Source organism: Lissotriton vulgaris, chromosome 6 (genome assembly GCF_964263255.1).
Source record: "Lissotriton vulgaris chromosome 6, aLisVul1.2, whole genome shotgun sequence".
In the NCBI taxonomy this organism is placed as follows: domain Eukaryota; kingdom Metazoa; phylum Chordata; class Amphibia; order Caudata; family Salamandridae; genus Lissotriton; species Lissotriton vulgaris.
In genome coordinates this window covers 1,582,795,508-1,582,820,879 of record NC_141694.1, presented here as the reverse complement: position 1 = coordinate 1,582,820,879, position 25,372 = coordinate 1,582,795,508, and positions in this window count along the sequence as shown.

The window sequence follows — 25,372 nt, the reverse complement described above, 5'->3', positions numbered from 1 at the left end:
CCCAGTGAGGTTACCACCCAGCTGGGGGCAATATGCACCATCCTCTAATCTATGAAGCGCGAGCAGGGCTCCTATATTGCAACTTTGGTTGCCTTCAACAGTGAAGCTGTTGACTGCCTGACAGGCCATCAGGCCCTTGTCAGCGTTGTGCTGCATTCCTTGATGGCACAGGCAAATGGTGTAGGGACAGGAGAGCCACATCCTCTGCCCTGATGTGTGTTTGCTTCAGATGCCTCCCACACAAACACCACTGCCCAGACAAGAGGTACAACACAACTCAAAGGAGAAAAATGTGGACTTCACTAATTTCTGGCAGCGAAGTGCCCAGTAATATTTGGCTGAGCTTCTTGATCAGTTTCATATGAGACCTGTGTTTATCATCATGGCACCACCTTTTCACCTGGTACTGTTTCCCTTTGTGTATGCCCACCTGTTTATCTGATCCATTTGTGACCTGTTGATGAGGCCTAACTTCCCTAATGGCAATTTGAACAACCTCCTCACTGGAATTCACCTCACCTTGACATGTCACATGACATGTATCATGCATGGACTCTGTCTGGACACCCTTCGATCTCTACAAATGCTGTGGCTGTTGTCCCAAGAACTGCACATTTGTTAATGCCCATGCACACACCTGTAAATAAATGCACTCCTATGAACCGGTGTGTCGTATGTCTATTGAGGATAGGACTATATAGACCATGGTGAATGTGTATATACAAATGTCCCTTCTTAGCATATCAAGGAAATAGCGCACAGTTACTGTCACCTGCTCTGGTTGGATATGTCCAAGCCTCAGACACATCCACTGCCATGGCATTATGCGAAAACCGATTGAACATCATGGTGTGACAATAAGCATCAGTTATTTGGCTGGCACACAGTAAAAATGCCTTAATATTCACACAAATGCCTACCTGCACAAAACGGCTCCTGAGTGGCATGCGAGCAACTAACACTGTTTCATGAATCCACATATATCTTGTTCAGTGATCATGAATACGTGATTAAGCACATATGATGGGACAATGCTTACATTTAGGATATCCTATGAGTAGTAAGATTATGCATGTACTGACAATATGCAGATACTCATGCCCAGACTCCTTCTGATTTAGCATCCTTTAGCAATCCTTTGTGAGAGGTGAGTGAACCAGTAAGCCTCACTGCAGTGAACCAGAAACACATGGTCATGTTCACTACTACAGTTAAGTTAACATCATGCTGCCAAACCCAAAGTTCAATCTGTCTCAGTCCTGTCAAAGGCAGTAGCAGTGCATATACTCTGATGACAGGTCTTTCTGTGGGCCTCCTTGTCCAAAAAGACAGCATTCCCTGACAAAGGACTATGTAATGCCACACACTTGAATGTCATTTTCCCATTGGGATGTTACAAGTTTAGCTAATCCGTCAACCATGCACTTCTACACTCATGCCAGGGGTAAATTACACCATGTTCAATGAGTGTGTGTGTTTGTGACTAACAATACGTTTTTGCCAGACTTTTCATATGGATTATCACACTCCTGAGTTCTTGATATTCTTCAAGAGTTGTGATGTTTGCTAAACCCATATCCATTGTCATACTTCTTTGGGTAAGTATATACAGTGCAAAATGATCTCATAATGTTGTATTGCAAGACTTTGACTCTCAGCACATGACTGTTGAATTTGTGTGAGTTCTGCATGCTGACAACTGTGTCCTGTAGATGTATATATGAAAATTAGGCCAGTAATTGAGTCGCATATGTAGTGTTTTGAGGTTCTTCAGATATGCATGTATGCATTCTGTAACAGGACAATTTCATCATGTACACATCACACTTGATCTTTGTCCATGACAACTGTCACTCATGATCTGTGAAGGTTTGTGCTACAACATTAACTCCTGCAAAGTACTACCATTGTGCAAGCCACCACATTGGTGAGACGCACTACACTGAGTTGATTATCTCAGGTATGAACATATTTGGTGGTTTGTGTTCCAACGCTCACTGAGTGCCATTTGAAACAAACTTTGCTGCTGCAGAATACAGCAAGACTGCAAGCTGTGCAGCACTGAACTTCTCAAGTGCATGAGGACAGGAATGATAATTTTGCATGTGGGTATGTGGCGTGCCTGGCCTGTCTGTTTAATGTAGTGCACTGCATCACATTGTAATTCTGTTTAAGTGGTTTGAACAAGGGGAGCCATAGCACTTTGTTGCTCAGAGGGTCAGATAGCATGATTGTTACATGTTGCGGTCTAATTCAAGTTGAGGATATGTGAGTGAATAGAACACAAAGAATGTGTACATACATTGATTTACAATTTGCACAAATCAGTTTATATGTGAAATTTGTCCATTCAGTAATTGGAAATTCACACAAAGAAATTCTGCACAATGTGGTTGCACCGCCGCTTAGCAGGAATTGTGTGTTGGATCTCTCCTCCATCCTCATCCTCCTCTTCCTCCTCCATTGGTTCCTGCTCCTAATGGTCCACGTCCCATGGATTATTAGTCCGTACACATATGTTGTGTAGGATGGCACATACAAGGATGATCATGCACACCATTGAGGGTGAGTATAGCAATCTCCCCCATGACATGTCCAGGCATCGGTAGCAGGACTTCAGCACACCAAACGTTCATTCCACAATGTTCCTGGTTCATTCCAGAATGTTCTGGTCCAATTGTGTGTTCATGCTCTTGGCCAGTGCCTGGTTATACTAACCTTCAATCTGTATGTTATTATGTGCAATTGGGGTCATACCCCATAGCTGCAGACCACATCCTTGTTTAGCTGAAATTAGAAACAGATACTACTGTCAATGATTATGCTGATTGTTAGTCACATTCCTGTCCATGTCTGTTATGTGTACTTAATGACTCCTACACATTTCTTACAGTATTTGTCAATATATGTTACATATACATGTGTCCATTGCATTACATGTGTATCTTCCATTTCTCTGTGTCATAGCAAAATCTTTGCATGACCTGATACTATGGACACTTCTATATGCAGACATTAATGTCTGGCCAGAAGCTCACTGTGATAGGTCTTTTGAGAGGTTCATTACCAGTCTATGGTATGTATACAAACTGCATGTGGTAAGTAACAGTATGTCCATCTGATTTGTGGCCTTTTGGTCACCCCAAGTGAGGCTGTGGCAGTGCCAGCATGTTTGACATTCACACAGACGTATGTCCATGTAGAACCACTGATGTTGTTGCTGCCCTCCCTAACAATGATAGTCTTTGAATTGTTCACTTAGCTTGGCATATGCATTTGGTACGTACATGTAGTGCATTTCAAACATGTTACACAAAGAGTTGAACAATATATTGGCAGCCCTAGACTGTTGCTTTTGCTCTGACAATTTGTCATGGTGCACTGGGATTGACACATAGGTATTGCAATGCATGCCATCTCTATGTAGGAACAATGATGTTGTTCCAAGTATCTGTCTGCCACAGACCTGGACATAATACTTTGGTATTCACATGTATGTGTATGGCGGTAACTTGTAGGAGATTGTGTACCTCTATGCTTTGATTTTATCATCATTGCTGTGGTGAATTAATGTTGAGATTGGTATCCAGAGTACACTGTGATGCCTTGTGTAGGTTGCATTTTATTCTGTGTCGATGACTGATGCATGGCGTGTTTGACAGCATTGTGTTAGACTTTGTGAGTTTAACATTACTGGATTAATATGCTTTTCATTTGGGCAACTTACACAACAGAAAAGGTGAGCCATCACATTGGTTACATCTGTCAATGCTGCTGTAAACCTAGGTGCATGTGTGTATGTAGACTGTCAGTATGACTGAGACATTTGTGTGTTTTGTACTGTTAGTGCTACAATGTCATCCAGTATTGACATTTGCACATGTCTGGGGCCTACACTGACATAGCGTGCCACACATGGCCTTTCCAAATATTACTTCCTGTGTTGCTCCTGAAACATTGTTCAACATACAAGTATACTGCCATGTGTGACACACTTAATCATTTCCACAGTACTTGTTTTCACACCACAAATTATTGACCCTTGACTGATACCAAGAGTAGATACGCTATTGAGGAGACACTCATCTCACACTTATCCCTTGGGCTGCCTTTGTACTCATATTGGCTTGTCTAGAATACCACATGGTTTTTGTATGATTTGTTACCCAGTGCAGATGATGTGGTTCCATCCATACATACCAGTAAAATGTCATATTACTACTCACTGATGTACAGTAGCTACTGCCATTGACAGATTATTGGGTGCATGTCAATGTGGGACATAATTGTCTACATGTTGCAGTGCAAAGGGCCCACTATGTGCACATGACATAAGGGCCCAGATATTTGTAAATGTGGCACTGTGCAGTGCAGCAAATCGCCTATCAGTGCTGCACTGTGTCACTGAGAAAGGGCAGTATTGCACATTATTTGGGCCATGCAGCACATTCCTAACCTTTCACCCTGCAATGCACACAATGGGCTGCCTAGCACAGACACAGGCACAAATGCATCATGTGTCTTGGGTTCCTGCATTACATGCAGGATTGTTCTCGTGCAGGAGGCGGCACCTTCTTGTTCTTGATGATCCTTCAGAGGCCTGATCATCTATGTATATGTGCCACAGAATGCAGCACACATAGGAAGCAGAAGTGTCTTGGATGGCTTGTTATTTTAACTATTTTAACTATTTTTACTTTAATCATCCTTACCCTCAATACTTCACACAATAATAATCACGAATAATCCGGTGTCTCTGTGCCCTATAGTTGGTAGGTGCTTCCCATACCATGCTCCTCCCTCTCTGCTGCTCCCCTTGTTATCATTGATAGAATTGATGCCAATGTTTATAATGATACATTCGAACATAAGAGCAAAATTGCATCACTACTATCCAATTCGCCCATCATGAGGTCTCCATCAACCCGACTCAGAAATATGTGATCAGGCCTGCCCTGCAACCTAGGCCTGAGGTTACTGATTGACAGGTCACAGGTGGGTGGCACATAGCAGGCAGACATATATTTGAACAGGAAACTCAGGTCGATCCTACAGATAAGCACTGCAACACCACAATGGCCCACGGAGATTTACCCCAATGAAGCACATATGGCCGGAGGGGTGTGCACATTCAAAAACACCATAACGTCAGATGCCACATGAAGTTAGGATCCCACAGCCAATCAGGACACAGCACACACAGTACACGTAGTGATCATGCACCCCTCATGCCAGACATATGGACACGTTACCCACTGGCCCACTTTGTGTCCAAACAAGGTTGAGGCCCACCTGCATTTGTTATCAGGGGCCTTCTTTATGACTCCACAGACAAGGGCCACATTATTTTACCAAAAAAGGATCTACTGAAGTGCTTTATGATACCAATAAAAATGTATACAATCCTGTTCAGATTGATTATACTATAGGACTGTCCTCAGACAAGCTTCTGTAACTGTGCTCCTGGCCGATGTAATTAGTTAAACCAATGTGTCCTGTTTTGCCAAATGGCTCTTGTATTTTGTTTTTTAAAAGCAAATTCATATTCAATCAACACCCTAGTTCTTTCTAGCGGAACCTCAAGAGTAGAGTGAATAAGGCTCAAACACAGTTTTGATCACCTCCAAATGCACATGTGCACTTAGTCTGAGATATTTGATGTCTTACCCATTCAAGGGATGACTGAGTTCTTTCACAATTCTATCAGGCCTGCCTCGTTCTCATTTTGCATATCCACATACATGGGAGGGCAGCAGCCCACTGACTAGCATCAATACAATGTCTTTGGTGCCAGGCACAGGGTATCATTTAGCAGTGCACCCGCTCTACCTTCATGTCTCAGTCACCTTGAAGATCGGCATCCCTTAGTTGGTGCGGTCTCAGGCACATTGTCCATAGGTGCAGTTCCATGTGGACCTAATGATCAGCAGTTGCAGCCCCATGTCTGGGCTGGCTGAACAGAAGAAATAGTTGCCAACAGGGCTATCAACACATAGTGATATTCTGAACCTTAACAGACACAACCCTCATGGGCCCTACAGACATTTAGGACAGAAACCCTGGTTGTATACACTAAGCGGGAGGCCCCAGTCAAAACTTTATCTTCACACTTAGAAACTTTTTATGGAGCTTTTTCTTCTAAACTCGCTCGATCCTCCACCACGGGCTGGATTTGGAGATGGTTCTCCGGCTTAACTTTCTGCAAGATCCAGTCAAATCCTTGAAGTCTGGAGCTCCAGAGCTTTCAGCAGGATGAGCTAGAAATAATACTGACTGGGTTTTGGTCTCTCGACATCGGGTCGGTCATCCTATTGAGCTCTTTCACATAAGTTCCCAAAAGTTCTCCATACATAAGGAGGTGCTCCCTGTAGGTCTCCTCGTAGGATCAATGTGTCAAAATCACCAATCCAAAGGTCAGCAATCTTCTAGATGGTCTCTGGGATGTCTGGACAACAATTTCCACAATGCATATGGCCAAATCCTTAAAAGTCTACTTGAAGCACTAGAGGATGGGAATGCAGTGGATGTTAAAAATAGGGGTCTCTAGTTGGCAGAGGTAGGAACCTTTGTCCAAATAGTGACCCTTCTTTCTAGTCAGAGTAATGGGGATACACTTCTAATATAACCCCTGCTCACCCTGTGGTAGCTTGGCATGAGCAGACAGGCTTATCTCAGAGGCAGTGTGTAAAGCATTTGTGAACACATACAGTAATACAGTGAAAACACTACAAAAGGACACCACTCCAGTTTAGAAAAATAAGTCATATTTATTTCAACCAAAACAAGACCAATTTACAAAAATCCAGAATACAGTAATACAAATATGACTTTCAGATGGTAGAGATAGTTCAGTTCAAAGCAAATTGCAGATGCAACACCTTTCACACAAAGTACCTGGGATGCGTCATGCAAACAAAGAAAATGGGCCGCTGGGAAGGTGATGTGTCGGTTCATTACTGCTGCGCAGGGGAGGTGATCGGTCATTTCTTACTGCATGGGAGGTAATGCGTCAATTTCTTACTGCGTCCCCCAATGATACGACAAACTCAGCGCCTCCATGTGATGCGACGATCTGGAATAATGCATGGATTCTTCCAGCTCTCAGCGGAAAACAGTCTCTAGAGGTCCAAAACAACAGCAAGCACCTCTTTGCAGGTCAGAACTCCCAGCAAGGACATTCAGGGGAGCTGGTGGTGAAGTCCTTGTGTCCCTGAGACTTCAGAACAAGAGGCAAGCTCCGTTTAAGCCCTTGGAGATCTTCCTCAAGCAGGGGACACAGCAAACACCAAAGTCCTTTCTCCTTTCCTGGGCAGCAAGTAGCCACAGCAGGCCAATCCCAGGCCGCAAACAGCACAGGGGCAATATTATTCCTCAGCTTCTCTGGCTCTTTTCCTTGGCAAAGGTCCCTCTTGATTTCCCAGAAGTGATCTAAAAGTCTGGGCCCCTCTTTTTATACCCAAAGATCCTTTGTTCTCTGAAGGCAGAGAGTTTCTGTACCCAGCCGACGCCAGTTCTGTGGGGCACTTTGCAAATGGACAACAACCTCCATTGTCAGTGTGAACCCTGGCTCCAGACACACCACAGGGGGGTGGAGCCATCATTGTAGAAGGCAGGCACAGCCTTATTCAGTTGCAGGTGCTACTCCTCTCACCACTGCAAATGCAGACCAGGCCTATTCAGCCCAGCCCTGAATCATCAGGCTCTCTGGAGTCACTGCTCCTCCCATCCCCTGACACTTCAAAGCCAGACATGCAATACACAAACCGAGCAGAGGCATACTGGATGGCTAAACAAGAAAATACATTCATTCTAAAAGTGGTATTTTGAAACACAGAATTTAAGAATCACCTTCACTAAAATATGCATTCTAACATTCTGAGTTCAGGCATATCACACTTTATTCTCTTACCTTGTTCCCATGGATACTTATGTTTATAAGATGTTATAAATAAAATCCCCTTTGTATCCTATGAGAACAAGTAGCCTTGCAATACTGTAAAATGAAAGTGGCAGTATTTCACTATCAGGAGATGCCACACACACCAGGGCATGTCCTACCTTTCACATACAAAGCACCCTGCCCACAGGGGTACTTTGGGCCTACCATAGGGGTGACTAACATGTAAGAAAATTGAAGGTTAGGGACTGGCAAGTGTGTGAATTTGGCATGTCGACATGGCAGTACCAGATGGCATATAGGCTCTGCAATGGCAGGCTAGAGTTTACATTTACAGGCTGCTTATGTGGGTAGCACAATCAGTGCTGCAGTCCACTAGCAGCATTTGATTTACAGGTCCTGGACACACACAGCGCAGTGTACTAGGGTCTGACTAGTAAATGAAATATGGCAATCATGGAATCACCAATCCATAATAACATTTTACAAAGGGAACACTTCCACTTTGGCATTGAACAGCAGTGGCAAAGTGTCCAAAGCATCTAGACCAGCCAAACAAATTCCAACACACAGCAAAAACACAGGAGGCAAAAGGCAAAAATACAGGGGAAACTCACACCACTGGTGCCAGGTCTAACAGTGGAGATGATGCAGGTGCGCTCTGTTAACCTGTAGCTTGCAGGGAGTCCTTAATACTTCTTGAAGCAAGGCACAGTACCCAGGAGTTATTACTAGATTGTGTAGCAGGTGCAGTCATTCAGAGTTCAAGCCTTTGCATGCAAATCCACATTCCAGCAGTGCAGTCCTTTTTTCCTGTAGTTTCAGGCAGCAGATTTGAGAGAATGTGAAGCTCTCACATATTTATTCAGTGTTCTGGGGCCACAATCAGAAGGAGACCCCTCTGCCCAATAAGATGATGGGTGCCACCCAAAAGCATGACAACGTCCTTCAAAGTGTGGCATCTTCTTGTCCCATGAACCTTTGCAGTTCCAAAATCCAACATGGCTGATTTGTCTCCAGAGGAGTAAGAGCTGGCTAAACAAACCCACAGTGTTGCTCATTTCTATTAGCTATCCTCCACCTAAACTCTGCAAATTCCTTTCTTAAGTTTGCCATCTGGCTGGGGCCCAGGATGTGGGGGTAGGTACTCCTGGGACTACTTACTGATCTGCTCTCACCTTGAGCTCAGTTTGATTAACTCAGCACCCTCTTTATGACCTATCCTCCTCAGCTGCAGAGCTCTCTCCATCAGATAACCTCTGTTATAGCCAGGCCACTTATCACCTAATGAAAGATGCCTAGCTAAGCTGGTTAAGGTTGACCAATCAGCACAGACCACTAGAAGGCTGGATTTGGCCTTACAGAAGAGAAAGTTCTATAATGTCTTTTCTGCATTAGTTATGATATATTTAACATTTGTAAGTTGTTGGATTTATCAGTCGCAATCTTTTACGTCTTTGAATTATAGTGTGACTCCTGACCTAGCAATAGTTATACCTAAATAAAATATTGCAATGTTACCCTATGGAGCAATGGCGATAAATGAAATGGACAGTTTTCCCCTCAACAAAACATTTAAAAGATATTTTATAGTTTAGATGACTCCCCCCCCACCCTTACAGCACCTAGAGGAGCCCTTGGGGGTGCCTAATATGTACAAATAGGGTGGGTAATCTCTTTTAAAGTGCCCATACCACCAAAGTCGAATTTACATCCAATTTACTTTTAAATCAATTTGCAAAGCCAGACTGCCTTTAAAATGACAGCTGCCACTCAGTAGCTCACATATGCAAGTGCAGGAAATCTGCTGGACTTTTAAATTCCTGTGCCCTATTATATACTAGGGACTAATAGGTAGTTTGAATCCCCTAGCCCTATTATATCTATTATATACTAGGGACTCATAGGGTCTGTCAATTCCACACATATCACTGATTTAGTGCAAAACTCTAATTCAATGCTGTGATTATATTTCCAATGCTGACTAAAATTAAGTTGCTACTGATGTTTTACATAACTACAAGTCTTTACACAAAACCATCCATCAAGTTGTTTTCCAGAGCAGTTCCCTCACTCCCATGTTAAGGGTGACATCATCTCTCATGTGACAGTTCAGTTTGGCAATTCCATTTTTTCTCATCTTCATCGTAATCCGTGGGTGCAACTTGTCCATAGGGCAGGCGTGTAGTACATTTCACAAAAGAGGGTGTCCAAGTGCCCACCAATGAATCAAGTTTACACAAAGTTATTCAGTTTAATCTTTTTAGCGTGCACGAAATATAATCACAGCATTGAATCAGAGTTCTGCACTAAATCAGTGATATGTGTTATAAACATCTTTGCTTTATCACTTGATCGACGTTTTGGATACCAGCAGCAGGTGGGCGGGGTAATCGAGAGAGTAATTCAGAAAGGTTTCATTCAGAGGTAGTGAGTTTGACATGAACTTGGAGGGGCGATATATTTATGGTACAGTTCACGAAAGGATGTTTATGGGAGGGTTATGAGGGGAAACATTCTTTACAACGAAACCTTTACAACGCAGTGCTATTACAACGCAGGTTTTACAACGAAAACCATTACAACGCATTGCGCTGGGGGGCGCTCTAGGATAGGGAATAGATTTAATTTACTATCCAACACCTTCCCTAGTGTCCACGGGGACTGGAGTTGGAATAGTAAATTAAACTATTCACTATCCAGCACCCCAAGGTTAGGTGCTCGTATGGTTGGATTGAAGGGGCCTTGAAGGTGGGAGGTAAGACATTTAAGAAATGTGTTGGAATGGAATTATGTGGTCTGAAAACGGTTAGGGAAGGTTGAACGAGCAGGGATGTGAAACAGGGAATAATTGGTGTACAGGAACTTTTTGAAATAGAGTATTATGGGACTTGTAGGCACAAAGAAGGATGGAGTTTTTATATTTCGGGAGTGGTCATGTAGAGAGTGTTTAAGTGAGGGCAAGAGCAAGACAAGTGGGAAGGAGCCGATGCCAGCATTGGTTGAAAATATAGGGGTATGTTGACGTTCTTGGGGGAGTGGACTGATTACACTGGGGTTTGGTACAAGTTGGTGGGGACTAATTTAGGAGGGTTATTAACGGCATATGGAAAGTAAACAGGGCAGAGAGTAAGCGATTCGGAGGAAGCCTATTTGGTTACCAGATAGCGTGCAATCACGGAACTAGAGGGATAAGGTTGATTACGGGGTAGCGATAAAAATCAGAGAGGGGCTAGGAGTAGCATTGTTGCTTGCAAATATTACGTTTTGGACATACAATCTAAATGTCGATGGTGTTTTATTTTAATTCAACTCCTGACGAAGGGCAAAAATATGCCCGAAATGCATTGGGAAGAACTTTTATCACTAAGGATAATTTGCGTTTAAATATTTGCTTCAGACAAAGGCCTGGAATGGCATATCTGATGTATTAGATGTTGAAAATATGCTTTGTGCCTCATGTGACATGATGAACTGATATGAGCACATTTGATAATGATGTTGGAATTCAAGAAATAAACAAATACTGAACGTGGATGAATGTGTGGAATCTTCTGCCAGAAGTCACTGATTCAGCTGTTTGCCCGGTACAGGAGTGAGACTCCGCTCCAGATTTGGTTGACATTCAGGGACTCCTCATCAGATTTTGCATTACGCCACTGATTGCATGAACGTGCCCAGATGTTAATGTGAGCTCTGTTTCCAACGTCATGATCATGGACTTAATGGTTTGATTGGCAATGGAAAGTTATATATATGTATCCTGCACAAACAGCCACTGAGGACCCTCCTGCTCCTCCTCCTACTTGTTTCCTGCACTTTTGCACTATGACCCCGTAGTCTGATTTATACATGTTCCGTGGCTGATGGCTTTCTTACGCTCGTATCTATTGCTCCTGCGTTAGAATAAGTCAGTTTCTTATGGTTAAAGATTGGAGGACTCACCTCCACCAGTTTAGCATCTTCGCAACTTGTCAGTTTGGATCGCCTCCTTCACCAACCACATTTTCAAGTTGGGGAAAATGATGCTGTTTTATTCCTCGATTAATAGCTTTGAAAGAAGCGTGTGTGAAAGAAAACGTCATCTCACATTTCAAATGGAGTTTGAAATTGTTCAGTGACAAAAATTATTAGACGGTAAATCAGAGAGCGCTGTCGAGGGGCTCTCACATACATCAGAAACTGAGAAGGCTCATTCATACAAAGCAGAGCTCAAGTATGTAGCCTACAGTTTTAGCACAGATCACATGACAGGGTTCCCACTAATAGAACAGAGAGGGGCACTGAAGAGATCATGAGAATTAGCACATGGCCTTGAAGAATAACTAAATGTAAATCGTTTTTTATGAGTACGCTGATTTTCATACTGTTCCATCCTGTGTGCCAGGGCGCAGTCCGCCTGAGGCTCAGAGGAGATGGGCAGATCCAGTGATGCCAAGTTAGCATGAGCGAGAAAATGCGGTAATGCAGGTTATAGTTATGCTAAACAAACAAAATGTAAATTCTTCTACATAAAGCATATGTTTCACTTCTGCTGTTTGCATGTCTAACTATTTGCGCACCTGTTACGGTGTGAGCACAATTAGCACATTTTCAGATGCACAAATGTATTATTGATGAATTAATGTTTTTGTTAATCAGGCCTTTGAATTTGTGTGTGGGGAAAACGAATCCATTTACATGGCTCAGTGCATTTCGATTGTTATGCGGTATTCATAGGCTGTTTTTTTTTTTTCAAATTATACTCCCCCTAGCCACCCCCCACCCCAGTCGGTTCGTCGGAGGAGAAAAAAGAAACAAAAAAAAAATGACCGGACATTTGATACAAAGGATACAGGGATAAGAAAGCAATACAGCCCCAATACATATGTATACATAAATGGAGACAGAAAGATGAAAAAGCCAACCAAAGAAATCAAAATTATCTGTATTCAAGCCATGTGGATAAAGGTTCCCACATCCGCTCCCCATCTCTCCGGGCCCTAGCTCCTCTTCTTTTAAATTGTACGTATTAATAAATTTACTCAGCCAGACATGAACATTTGGGGGAATAGGGTCAAGCCAGACAGTAGTTAAACAGAGTCTAAAACCAGTCATTGCAATAAAAATCAACTTACGTTCGGGTTCAGACATATTTTGCTCGATAATCCCAAGCATAATAGCCTGAGGTGTCAAAGCCACGTCGAAGCCAAACATTTGACCCAAATACTGCTCCACTTTTTATACTAGAGGAGCAAGTTCAGGGCAGGACGCAAGCATATGCACACTATCTGCCGCTAGTTCCCCACATCGTAGGCAGTTTATCCCTGCAGTACCACCCCATTGAAGTATTCGGGCAGGGGTTATATACAGGTTACACCAGGGCTTAGACTTCCTGGCAATCAAGATTTTATAAATCGGGGATAAAGATGTTTGACCCCCTTTTAAAGCTTCAATTACCGTATTAGGAGCCCAGCATGTTGTCTTTCTACTAAAAAAGTTCCTAATCTGTAGAAACTTAAAAAATTGTCTATTACATAATCCAAGTTTTGTTTTAATTTCTTCAAAACTCATCAGTCCCGATATAGAAGCTATGTCCCCAATCCTCCTAACCCCCTGAGAGAGCCAGACGCTGAAAAAAGCATCCCGAAAAATATCTGGAAATAATAAATTATCTGCAAATGGAGAATATATATGTAATCTACCAATATCAAACATTTTCCGGACTGACACCCATACTTTATATGCACCCAAACGTACCTTGAACCTCACCCGCTTAAAATACGAGTAATCAATTTGTCTAAACAAAAGTCCCTGTGCAGTAGATCCTAAAATTAAATAATAGATGGAAATATCATCACAATCTGGCATCTCCATATCCAGTAAATCAGTAATACGTCTTAGTGTAATAGCAAAATAGTAAACCTGTAGATTTGGTACCGCCCAACCCCCTCTGTCTCTAGGGAGAGTCATATACTTCAAAGCCCGTCTTGGTCGTTTGCCGGCCCATAAAAACCATGAAATTATCCGGTCGAATTTCTTAAACCATCTAGAGTCAATTGGTAGCGGGATAGCTCTTAGACAATACAAAATCTTAGGTAGGAAGATCATTTTAATTACGTTGCATCTGCCCATTAGGGTCAGATGTAAAGAATGAATTTGTCGCGCCTCTACGTCTAATTTCCGAATTAAAGGACCTAAATTAAATTTGACTAACTCATCAGGATTTGCACCTATCTCTATCCCCAAATATTTAGCTTGTCCTACAATGTAGGGGTCTATCCAATCAATTTTTTAATTACAGATGATTTGTGTCTTGGCCTCGTTTAAGTGGTACCCAGAAATTGCCACAAATTGAGAAGTTAGTATTTGAATTCCTTGAAAAGCTGACAATGGAGTCTGTTAAAATGGTGAGGTCATCAGCATAGCCAAGGATTTTTGTATCGCCTCCTTTAGCTTGTACTGGTCGGATGGATGCTTCATTTACAATTTTCCTAATTAAAGGATCAATATATATATCGAAAGCAAAAGGGGAGTACAGGGGCACCCCTGCTTAGTTCCTCGACTTATGTTGATTATCCCCGATTGAATCCCCATGATTGAAACCTCAGGTATAGGTTGTGCATACATACTCTTTAAAGCACCAATAAACGTCTCTCCTATACCATAATGCTGCAAAGCAGCCCATAAAAAAGACCAAGAGACCCTATCAAAGGCTTTCTCCGCATCCAGCAGAATCAAAGCCATAGGGTCACCTGTCACCTTAGTATAGTCAAAGAGCGTTATCGTGCGGTGGATATGTGCAATGGTTTCTCTACCTGGCACAAAACCATGTTGTTGAGGGGTAACTAGTTTTTTAATTACTCTAGCAAGCCGATTAGCAAAGATTTTAGAATATATTTTTATATCGCTATTTATTAATGTTATAGGTCGATAAGACCCTGTATCGGCCGGTGTTTTCCCTTTTTTTTTAAAAATCACTATCCTTGCTTTCCACCAGGATTCCGGAGGCTTACCCTCCTTAACAACCTGTGAGAATACCTCCAGCATTAAAGGTGCTAGTTGTACTTTAAACGTCCTGTAGAATTCTCCAGGTAAAAAAATCTGGACCAACTGCCTTGGCTCTTGGAATAGCATCAACAACCATCCCTAGTTCTTCTATACAGAGTTCAGCCTCCAACATTGCTACTTCATCCTGCGTTAAACCCCCAACCTCTATTTTATCAAGATATTTTTGTATCTCTTTCAGCAGACCCCCATTGTCAGTAATATCTTCCTTATATAATTTTTGATAAAACTTCTGGAAAGCTACAGCAATAGCCTCTACATCTGAAACTAACCCCACATCGGGGTCCAGAATTTCTTTAATACGTGACGCTGCTTCTCTCTCTTTGGTTCTAACCGCTAACAGTTGGCCTGCTCTCTCGTTGTTTTCATATACCTTGGATTGCCACACCACAAACTTAGCTGCCGCTTTCCTCTGAGATATTTCTGTTATCGCTGCTTTAGCAATAGTGAGTTGTGTTTGGGCCACATCCCCAATGCCTCCATTCGCTAACGTTTTTACTAGGGTTAACTCGGCCTTTTCAAGCTTCTCGTAAAGTTCCTGCATTTTTATTTTCTCTCTTCTCTGACTCTCCCATCCATACCGTGTAGTCTCACCCCTTATTCCCGCCTTCAATGTATCCCAGATATTCTGTATATTAGTACTCCCTATGTTCTCCGTAATAAACTGCATAATCCATCTTGTCATACAATCAATGTAGCCCCTATCGCACAACAAACCTCTATTAAAAGTCCAGATATTAGGTTTCTTAACCCTCTGGTGATTTTGAATCTCAAGTACCAGTGGATTGTGGTCCGAAATCACCCACGGGTATTTAACTATGCTAGATCCTTGTATTAAACTTGAAGAAATAAAAAAATAATCTAATCGAGAATGAGTTTTGTGAGGCGCAGAAAAAAAAAGTATAACCGGGATCGCTACTTCTGAAATAAGCCCAAGTGTCGATCAGACCATGTAACTCTAACATTTGCATTAAATACTTATATACTTTGGGTTTTCGACCCTGATATTCCTTGTCTGGATATCTCAGATGTTCACTTCCTATATTAATATTAAAATCCCCACAAAGTATAATCGGGACGGGCCATCCTACAAGTTCTACCCTGAGCCCATTATACAGTTCTGGATCATCTAATATAGGCTGCTTTCTAATGTTAAATTCATCAAGTAGTGTCTCCTTCATCACACCCCACTAACATTGAAGTAAGTTGGATGCTTAGAAGCGAGCTTGCGGTGGCCTGCCTGATGAATTTAAAATTTTAGAAACTACAATGTGTTGAAAAGTGAGTGTTATGGAGAGCATTGCAGATACATATTTGCAAATGATTTGCAACAGCGGTCTATGTGCATGTTGTAACAAAGTGAATTATTTGGGGTGTATGATAGTGATCCACAAGTAAAAAAGTCGCTGACCTGTATTGCCCAGTGAAAGTTTTCAATCTTTTAAACCTGAGCAAAACTCCTGCTAGCTGTGGCACAGAGAAAGAAGGCATAACTGTAAAGTCAAAGACACAGTATAATATAAAATACCATTCCAATTTCTAAAACTAGATAAAAATGAAGCAAGCAAAACATTACCAACATAGCAAACAAAATAGGTGATGTGAATTTAGAATTAGGTAGAAATGCAGCAAGAAAAATAAAGCACCCAAAATAAGTCAATGGCCATGTTCGATCAGGACTAAGATGCTATTTTAGGGTGACCACAATGGAACTGGGGGTCAGATATACCGAGTGGATGGGTCCAGGTAAAAATCTCAAAGTCAAAAGGATGAAAAAAGATTATTTTTCCTTCAGAAAGAGACTTTATCACTCTTTTAAAGAAAAAAAGTTGTATTTTCTTCTGAGTCCAAGCGCATAGTGGGACTATTGTAAATGGACATTTTTGGACATTTCTGCAGTTGATTTTGTCTACCTGAGTCCTACTCATGGTAATTCTATGGTAAATCAATGGAGCGTGTTTTTCACCACTCTACGCCTTTTTAGGGCAAATTCAACAGGAGCCAATCAGTTCATCTAGTGACTTTGATTAAGGGACAAAAGCGTTGTTGCTCTTGTTATAAATGTTGTCTTCATAGGAATGTGATTAATGGAATAACCTAGCGTGTTTTTTGAGTTTCTGAAATATATTCTTGTACATGTTTGTTTGGATGTAATTTGATTTATTTGTTTACGTTTTCTCTTTAAGTGTTGTCATGATGTTCTTTGTGAATTTGAAATGTTTTTTACTAATTGAATAAGATTGCATTGTGTATTCCTGTTTCTGGCCTTTAAAAATTCCAGGAGTACATTAGTTTCTATCTATTTGGTCGTTGTTCTAAATCATATTGTACGTAGTGTGAGAAGGGGGCAATTTCTGTGTGTGTTCATTATAAAACGGTCCAGCCCTCCCTCAGCCCCACCAAGGACCTAACTCCTTTTGTGCGCAATTTTAAGATAAGGCAGCTGCGATGCAGGTAGGGTAAGGGGCACTGGGCTAGTTACTAGGGGTGGGCGTATTGAGCGTAGCGGGGCTATGCGGAGTGCCACGGAGAAGCAACAAATCTCTGCACACTCGAAGTAGCTCAGCGAGAAATGCGCATGCACGGCCGCCCGCGCATGCGCAGTTTTCAAGAAGAAGTCGCAATGGAGAAGGAGGGAAGCCCGGGTATGCCGCCGATAAGGTAAGGTGTTTTAATTTCGTATTTATAATGTTTTAATAGTGCGGACGGGAGGTGGGTGGGAGGCCAACTCAGCTTTGCCCCGAGTGTGCGGTTTGGCTGTTCCGCCTACTTCGCGGAACGCGAACAGGCAAAATTCTGCACATTCCGTGGGAGGAACGGAGTTGTTCGCCCACCCCTACTGGTTACATGCAAACATATGTGCACATGTGTGTGCATGTGTGGGCTGTGCTTGAGAGACTACAGTTGTGCACAGCTTACAAATAACATGCCTCTGGAAGTTTTAAATTGTCTGCAAAAATTACCACTTTTGACAGTGCTAACCCTTTCTTCTAAATATTATTAAGTCACCCCTAAGTAGGGCTTATTGCCCACACAACGATTTTCACTGTACCTAGGCTGGCTGCCTACAAAGAGAATCATTGGGCTAAATTGTTACATTTATTAAATGCTGAATTCAGATTTGTAGCACATCAGATTGGTAGCAACAGGAGAAATATTTCAAAGACTAATTTTCATAGCCATTCAAAATGGTGAAATATAAATATTTTCACGTACTAAGAAACGGTTCACGTAAAAAATATACCAGCTTTGTAGCTGAAGCATGCAAGCCTCAAATTGTTACTAAGCAGCTAGATGGATTCACTATGATGACATTTGTATTGCGCCCAGACAAACAGCTTAGGTGTGGGCAGGTGCTGGCATTCCTTTGACAGGAGCTGTGTTCCAGGATGAGTTACCCTTCATAGAAGCCTCCCCTGTCACAAGCAGATGGAACTGTCACCAGGCCTGCCCTCTTCCTTTGTACCTCTAGCAAACTTGGTTCTAAACCCAGTGGGAGGGGGAAGCTGACCCAGAACTGGTTTCGAATAACCACAAGGGAAGGTTTGTCTATTATCATAGCCGTAACTGTAGGTGGGCACAGGAGCTCTGACTAGGGAAAGAAGGTTCTGCTACATTGGATTGTACCAGAATGCTGTGCAATAGGGCTGAGACACTGGTAGAGGGATGATATGGTATCCTAAGATTGGCTAGGTTTGCTTGGCACCTAGAACTCTACAACCACTCTAATGAAGCCCTGCAGAAGAGAAAGACAGAGAGCAAGACTCTAGACCTGGACACCAAAGCTTATTAACAGGAGTACAATGAGACCCAGATCAAGAAAATCAACTCAACGGGCCTAAGATCTGCCCATTTGAACATGCCCTTTCAGGAAAGTCAAGTGTCTAGCGCTCCACCCCATCTCAATTTCAAACCCACAAGGTTGACCAATACCAAAGGGTAAATGCATCGTTATTGATTTTTGGTCCCCCATGGTAGGAGGCATGTTTGGGGGCCACTCCCAATGCTTACTTCTGCCCCAGGGCTACACCATTTCTCTGGGGGCCAGCACATTTATGGAGGGCTGACCCATTCATATTTAAAAAGAAGGATTTCCCTTGCCAAAACGGTTACTGCGACAGATCTGCGTGCATGTTTAATCTGCAAAAGTCAGGCACAATGGCATGTGGATGGCACAACAAGTATTGCAATCCATAGGTTACATTTTAATTTATATGCTATATGAGTATTTTGTGCTCAATACACTTTCACCTTACCAGAAAGTTAAATAAACCAACCAGGGATTAACAAATGTCTATGTTTTAGGAGTCCGAGCACATACAATGGGCATTGGACAACAGTGCACGACTATGCAGAGTCTAAAAACCAGCAACAAAAGTTCAGCATAAAATAGGTGACCGCACAAAAGGAACATTTTCTCACACACATTTTTTTGTACCAAATGTAACGTTACTGAATGTTATGCACCATCGCCTTTTACCTTAAATATATTGCAAGACACCCATCGGTTCAGAAATCTGCCCCAAACATAAATATTAACAAGCAACTCATATACTGGCCGATATAAACACTCTAAAAAGGATGGATGGGATTTTTTGACAGTCTTAAGCAGTAGCCGACACGGAGAAAGGACAATTTCAAATAACCCCATGTTTTCTGGAAGGTGGATAAATGTGCTTTTAATATTGCTCCTGATTTGAGCATTCTTGGATACTGCTTTACATGGATTTCTTGTCATTCAACGTGTTCACATTAAATAAAGAAGGTTGTTTCTTTCTTTCAGCTCTTTAGCGGCTTCTCTCAGCAAAAAGAGATTTTTCATTCCGCTGAGGCTGTAACCTTGACACAGTAAGCCAAGGGTCTGCTGCGGTTATTGCAGTTCAATTCGCCAATTACAGTATGCACAGCGCTCAGATGTAGACAGCGTTTAGGAGGGGGCGCGTGTGTCAGCTGTCATCTGGTACACAGCTGCTCACCACACCACAGAGGGTAAACAAGCACCTCTGGTGCGGCCACAGTCAGGAGCACAGAATTGGAAGGGCAGTTACAGCCAAGTGCGCCACAATTTAAACCCGGACGGTGATTAATTGATATAACAAGCCCGAAACTGATGAAAAAAAAATATGTGAAGATTGGAAATCCTTTAGAATGTTCGTGTTCTGCTGGAAAAAAGGTCCTGTTCATACTTGCTCACGATGTTCTTTGTAACTAAGGAGACAATAAGCCTAGGTGTGTTCCCCAGAGTCTACTGGCACTTTCCTTGCTTCATTATAAAGCTAGAATCCGATTTATAAACGTTAACAAAAGGCTGAAAGAGGTGGTATGAACATAGATTAACTTGCACGTGTTACTTTTCCCTTCTACTTTACATTTATGTTTTTCATGCCACCTATTGGGAAAAATATTGACATTGATCGATTACACATGCCATTTCGTCCTATCGATGGTGATGTTGCACCGATCTGGACTAGAAAGCCAAAAGCTGCCATTGCAAAAATTCACAAACAACCCGTCCATTCTCCTCCTCTCTTCTTCATTTCTGATCCCTTTCTCTCTGTTTCTTCCCAGTGCCTGCTGCAATGAACCACGGGGAGGTGGGGAAAGTGTCACGGGCACTGGGAGTGGTCCAAGGCTTTGAAACCCATCCTCTAAGAGCTTCAGCCCACGGAGGAAATGCCTGTTGGAATAAAAGGCCTGTCCTGCCCTGATGACATAAAACATAAAAGACTGACATAAAAAAAACAATCATTCTTACCATATAATTACCGTGGTCAAGATGAGACACAAATGCCCAGATTTACTTGGGTTTTTCGTGAATGGGAGACAGCGGATGTGCAAAGATATGGTGCTGTTCACGTGTCTCTCTGCTCTGGAGCACATGTGGCTGCCAAGCGCCAGAGCAGGCACCCTTGTGCCAAGGTGCCTGCATTGTGGATGGGAAAAAAATCTGCGATATGATGCCCCATGAAATACTCCTGCATAGATGGGAAAAAGCGGGCATAGTGGATAAAGCCTGGAACTGGTTCAGTTTCTATCTCTCAGACAGTCTCCAAGCAGTTTTTCTTTCACCTTTTACCTCATGGTTTAGAGAGATGTGCTGTATGGTCCCACGGGGCTTGGCATTAACCCCAGCGCTGCAGTGGCAATTCCGCCGCAGCGCTGGGGGGGGGGGCGCCGAGCGGCACTCGCATGCTCGTGACAGAGCCGCTCCGTCACGAGCCGCGGTTGCGCTGTGCTCATGACAGAGCGGTTCTGTCATGGCCCCGCCCACCCAATAGAATGCGCCGCGCAGGCGCGAAATCAGCGCCTCGCAGGCACGGCGGCAGGGCCGTGATGGAACCGCTCCGTCATGAGCACAGCTCAGCCGATGCTCATGACGGAGCGGCTCCATCATGAGCATGAGAGGGGTTAAGTATAAATCTGTTTAAATCTATATGGCCAAACTAGCTTTTATATTCCAATGTTGGGGCTTTAATATCGTTTCATATGCAGATGATGCACAGCTAATGCTGTCATTCCAACAGTTTGACTATACCATGGTCAGTAATTTGCAAGGTAGTCACTCTGTTGTGGCCAGTTGGACGCATAGCAGCTTCTTAAAGTTAAACTCAGACAAATTGAACATCTTAGGGGCATATTTACAAGCTCCTATTGCCACAGGAAGGTTACTGTTTTAGACATTCCTATGGCAATAGGGGCTTCGTCTTATTCACAAGGCGGCCTTAGCAACTTAATGTGGCTTAACGCCACCTTGTGAATAAAACACCATTTCACGCTATATTTAGCATGTAAAGGGTGGACAATCGGTGTTGTGGTGGGAGGTCTGCTGTTTCTTTGTGTACTGCATTGTGTCCTGGCAATTTTTGCGGGGTAAGCGCTGGGTGCGTTCCCATGTACGCTCACCGGTACGCGCACCACAGGGTAAAACAGTGAAAGAAAATAGTTTTAAATAAGAATTTGGATTGCTTAGAGGTAGGGTAGCCCGAAAAAGAGCTGTTGTGTTATGTGGGTGATTTAAGTACCTACAAGTAGGTACTGATGCAGAGTCTAAAATTCAAGAGAAAGACTCTGTTCTCCTCATCGGAGAAATGTACATCGTCTCATCTGTAGATATCTTGCATGTTGTAATGCAAGTTATTGTGGTATATTGAACTCATACCATAGTCTCTCAGGAAAGCAGAAACAGATCCTTTTGGGAACCCCTGAGAAGGTCTAGGGGGTGAGGGGCTCTATATCCCGCTCCCTTTTCACGTTTTGAAGTATTATATTTCACTCTCTTCTGTAACCACACAAAATGGCGGCGTTAGGGTGTATCAGAGACAGATAGTGAGAGAAAGGAGGCAGGAGATGAAGAAGAGATGTCAACTATACATTGGAAAAAATACAGTGGTAGAGGGGAAGTAAATATGTGTAAACTTACTATGTTACATAAAAATGTTGCACTCTATACTATAAGTATCACATTATACTACAATCACTGCGCTACTACATCATAAATTAGAAATAAAAATGAATAATATGTCAACTCATTTTTAATTTGTAAATAATAATTTATTGTTCAGAATTTTCATAATTTAATAGAGCTTGTAGCATGTCCTCATCTGGAATTTCCTCTTCAATCATATGATCAATCTCCTCATGAAAAGTGTTCAATGATGATTGTTTGTATTCTTTTGTATCTAAACATTCAATAAATTCTTCGTCTAGAGATTTATCAAGAAAATCATTAATGTCATCTCCTCCTTGTGATGAAATGGTGCTGCTAATATCCGTGACATTTTGAATTTCGTAGAATGTAGTTGTAATTTCAAAATAAATTTCCTTGGTCTCCTCATTCATTTTAATTTCAAATTGTTTTCTGTAAATTGCAGAAAAAAGTAATCACTTTCATTTTTCTTTTTTATAAATACATAATATAAAAGTAGCTTATTGAAGTATTTAGTTCTTTAAAATTAATTGGTACTGAATAGTATCAGGCAGGAACTAGAAATATAAATCACTGCATGTGATGAAGTCTATCTTAACCCATAATTATAACATATGGCTGAGATACCCGCCACCCCCTCTCAACACGATCCCAAAAGGAGGGAAACCGGAAACAGTTCTTAAAGTTTTTGGATGTGGGAGGGAGTGACCCTCCCGCGGCCGTATTTATTAAAACAAAAAATTAAACATTAAACGTTTCATGTTATGTACAATTTCATTATCACATTGCGATGTTTGGCTAATCTTAACATATTCTCTAATACAGAGGTTCTCCTAGCCGAACTAGCATCCTACAAAAGACATTCTCTATAAACATTGAAATTGTACATCCTAACGTTTAAGGGCCAACGGCAAGGTCATAACCGGTGTCAAGATCCCTAACCAGACTTACCCCTCCCACTTGGGAAGGGCGACAGCACAGAGGCTTACCTCAAGTGCAACTACTAACAATTTCCCTTGACTTGTCGGGGGCACTTAAGACTCGACGCCATTTAAAGGTCGTTCGAATACTTGTGTGTGGTATCTAGAAGGTATCGTGGACCTCCCCCCACCCCACACAACTTACCGCATCTGCCGTCGCAGATGACACTGGCCCCGGGAAATTCCTCAGGAGGGGGCTGTAACCCCTCCTACACAGGAAGGGGCCTTGACCGCCTTTCCTTGACTTCCGGCGACCCGCCCTTAGACGGGACCGCCTCCCCATTGAGGGGCCAATGGCCACCTCCCCCGAGCGCTCCCATCCGTGTTGGGTGACGCCCACTCATAGGGATCTACCAATTAGTGCTCACCGATCATGACCTTACCGCCTACCAAAAAATAAATACGACAATTCTTACTCGAACCTATGACAACATTGGTCGCTACGACCGAAAGAGCCTGCTTAAAATGCAACACTACATCAAGTCATTTTAATCGTAACAACCTAAACGATATTCACCATACTTTATTATGATAAACAACAAAACTGGAACTTTCACAACCTGTAAACGAAAACAGCAAAAACATACTTAGAAAATTCACTTTATTGCACAACAACTTGCTGTCCTCAGGGGCTGGTGGGTGGGTCAAAATTGGCTCTTCGTTCTGTCCCGAGCTCACGTGTAGCGAGGAGGTGCAGCTTCGGAGCACAAGAACAAGAGGACGTCTTCTGGTCTTGCGTCTCTTTTTATCCGTCTTCAGGGCGGGCGTAAACCCGCCCCTGCCCGTCCCGTGGGCGGGGCTGGTTACGTCGGTGTCTAGGCCAGCCTACTCTAGAGCGGGAAAAAGCGCGCCCCGGCTACGCCGCTTCGGGCATACCAGCCGAGACGCGCCTCCCGCCAAAAAATGGCTTCCCGGGGGGATCGAGGCACTCCGCCATACGTTCGGGGGGACCGAGTGGTCGCCCCTTTCCAGAATGACTGTAAATAGCTAACAGAAAACATTTTCGAGATTATCTTAAAGTGTACAACATAGTTCTTCTTACAAATTACCAACTCACCTTTTTGTAAGTAGGAGAAGAGTTAGTTCTGAGCAATTCAAACTCCAGAAATTGAGCACCCAAAATTCTTCTCAAAAGTACCTCAGACAGGAGTATCTCAAAATGGCTGTGTTTTCCTCTCATTTAAGATATATACATAACGAATCATACTTCATCATATTCAAATTCAAAACGTAAGTAACATTTTGATTTGTTCTAATTTTCAATGCTTTCAAATGTGTTTTCCCCATGCAGTTTTCCATAGGACATTTAGACACAGCTACAGCCCATACTGCTGAATGGAATTACACCAAACTTGGCAAAATGGTAGGGACTGGTACGGAGTAGGGCCTTTTCCATATTTGTTTTAAAATTGCTCTAATGGTTTTTATGAAAAGCAACTTCAAAATCACATATATATATCTATAGGCGCTTTTCGAGTGCTCACTGGTACGCGTACCGGGGACCGCACCCGGCGCGCTACCGGAGTGCATGAGCGGAAAGCTGATTGGCTGTCGGATGTCTGTCAACATTGAAAACAGTCCGGAGAGTCCGCCATCTTGTGTCTCGGTAGAATCGAGACACATGAGGTAAAAATTATAAGGTGGAAATGATTAAAAGGGGGCAGGGTACACACCCCCTGACCCCATAGGTTTTTTGAGGGGAGCCTATAAGGACCCTGAAGGGCATACATTTTTTTTAAATTTTTTTAAATTTCCCCGGGGTATGCGCTGGGTGCGTTCCCATGTACGCTCACTGGTACGCGCATTCTGAGCGCACCACGGGAAAAAACAGTGTAAAAAATTAGAGTAAAAAAATAATTTAGAGTGCTTAGAGGTAGGGTAGCTCTAAAAAGAGCTGTTGTGTTATGTGGGTGTTTTTTGCACCTAGAAGTAGGTACCGATGCAGAGTCTCAAATTCATGAGGAAGACTCTATTCCCCTCATCTGTAAAATGAACACCATCTCTCCTATAGATGCCTTGCAT